This window comes from Siphateles boraxobius, unplaced genomic scaffold, assembly GCF_051911475.1.
Source record: "Siphateles boraxobius isolate OS27281-9 unplaced genomic scaffold, OSU_SipBor_1 238, whole genome shotgun sequence".
NCBI lineage: Eukaryota > Metazoa > Chordata > Actinopteri > Cypriniformes > Leuciscidae > Siphateles > Siphateles boraxobius.
This window is the reverse complement of record NW_027508853.1, coordinates 310,001-312,500: the sequence shown is the minus strand read 5'-3', so window position 1 is coordinate 312,500 and position 2,500 is coordinate 310,001. Positions and strand designations below refer to the sequence as shown.

At 35.8% G+C, this 2,500-nt stretch overlaps 1 long non-coding RNA gene across 1 annotated transcript in view; it reads left to right on the top strand.

The window, feature by feature from the left end:
• Positions 1-465: 465 nt before the first annotated feature.
• The window catches only part of LOC143748486 (uncharacterized), a 12,560-nt gene continuing 10,525 nt past the window's right edge, over positions 466-2,500 (top strand). The window contains exon 1 of the long non-coding RNA XR_013206799.1: positions 466-765. This is a non-coding gene — a long non-coding RNA (uncharacterized LOC143748486). The remainder of the gene's footprint in view (positions 766-2,500) is intronic.

Below are 2,500 nucleotides of genomic sequence, written 5' to 3'. Positions count from 1 at the left end.
TGATTCGTGAATGTGTTGAATTTAGTAAACTCCACTTCCTGTTATTCCAGTTCAACTTCCTGTGCGATCATGACCAGTTCGATCAAATTCACTCAAATTAACCAAAGGGTTAATAGTTAGAATCTGAAATGAGGATAAACATCATTTTTTTGTTTTTTTTTGTTTCAATTGTAGAACAGCATCTTTGTTTTAAGGTTAGTCAGACTCTCCGCACATTATTTGTGACTATATAACGCTTATCAAAGGAATAAAACCTGGAAAAATATTAGAGAAATGTACAAGCCTGAAAAGTCATGGCTATTTCTATAGCGAATATGTTTCTAGTTCTGCTCAGTTATTTCACCGACCAGAAACCGCTGTAATAGTGGCTAAAAATCAAAACGGCGAGTGAATGTAAAGGATCTTAATCACGCTGATCAGTGCACAGATGCGCATGCGCACTACAGCTGGTGTTCTGAAGCCTTCGCTCTGCTGCTGCTCGGCTCCGGCTCGGCTGATGTGGGTCAAATGTAACCAGAGGAATATTCATTCGGGCTCGTGCATGTAGGACAGACACACCGAACCGAGCGAGCGAGCGGGCGCGCGCAGCAACTGTCCTCGTGCATGCGCACATTATGCCTAACGAGCATCACCTTTGTCGTGGGTTCTGCCCTGAGGAATATCGGGAATAACGGGAATAACGAAACACCGAAAGATGGAGGAATGATCGGAACCGACCCGGTGTTTGACGATGAGCTGGACCGACGGCGCGGAGAGCGCGTGCAGGTGAGAATGCGCGTGAACACATCAATCCGCAGTGATTCTTGCTTTATGTGTTTATTCACGGACCTTTATTCTTTATATCAGGACAGTTTATATGACATCAGGACTAATATTCAGATTGAAGAGCTTCATCCATCAGTGACTGCAGATGAAACAGTGATGTGTCTGCATTATATGACCCAGGAATAGACTTTTGTCCTCTGTAGTGGACATTATATTTCAGTGAGTTTCTCTGATATCATAAATGTCACAGTTTTAAGACTGGATGTTCTGTAAAGAGCACATTTAGGGCTTTTCAGAGATACCAAAATGTTTGGAAGTTTCACAATGACAACTGTCTCTCCTTTAAAAATCAATGACATTAACACATTTTTATGACATTAACAAATCACAATTGTTTGTCATAAATAAACATATAAAGGAAAAATTTAAAGGGTTTCAAATCAGAATATGTCTTTCTGTTCCGAAACAAGACATCGATTTCATGCATACATCCACTGTAGAGGACAATGGGACTTAAAGAATGTTAATCAGGCATTTTGGGAGACACAAGTAAATATGGAAAGAAATTATATTTCAATATTTCTATATGAAATATTAGATATTATCATGAAAATCTTGTTGATATTATCACGAAACTCCCATTATAACGCTTCAAAAACACATGAATATGCTAATTACATACAATTTATAGATATATTGTATAAAATGGGAATACTGGCTTATGGTCATTTTACACACATAAATTAGTAACTACATTACTAAATTACATTACTAACACATGCATAAAGCAAAATAGTATATCAAATCATTCTGTTACATCTTTCATAACATAGTTTTCATAACATACAAAGTTTGGTATATAAAATCCCAAAACCTAAATATGTATAGGTGATTTTAAAAAAATACATTTTTTTTGCCTATACATTTCTATTCATGTATTTTTATAAAAAAATTTTTAAAAAAAGAGTCCTGGTGTGCTTTACAGATGAATAAAATAGAATTTTTCAAAAATATGAAAAACAAACCTCCATTCAAAATGAAATTTTACTTGTAAGCGTTCACTGTAACAATTACTGCAATATTTCATCATATACAAGTCAGTTTGTTTATTTTCCTTGAGAAAAATCCAGTGCCAGGGAAATATGATACAAATTTGCTAGATTAATGAAGTTAAATAGTGCAGATATGCTTCATCAAAGTGTGTGAAAATGTTCAAACCCAGAGCAACTCTTATTCAGATGCTGTGATTTCATAACCTGGAAATATAATCGAGTTCTCCGTGATCTGTCATTGAGGGATCAACTTAGTCTCAGGAGATTCTGCTAAAATAAGGTGAGCCGGTGAGAGCTCGTCCCGTGCTGGAGTTCAGATCGAGACGTCTGTATCTGAGCAGAGTTTGAGACATACTGAGAAATATGCAATGATGGAAAAAAACAAAGTTTTAAATATTATACTAAAACTGCCAGTAGGTGGCGGCAAGTCAATGTCTTAAAGGGATAGTTTACCCAAAAATGAAAATTATTATGATTCTGATTCATTTATTCATTCAGTAACAAAGCTGTATTTATGAATGAATCATTGAATGACTAACCCACGACTCGTTCGAAGCTGCAGAATTGTTCACGAAACTCAGATGTTTAGTGTAGTTCTGCTGTGGCTTTCATTTGCAACTATTATTTTGTTGCAAAATAGAAGTACTGTGTTTAAAATGCACGTTTTGTTTGTTGACCTGTTT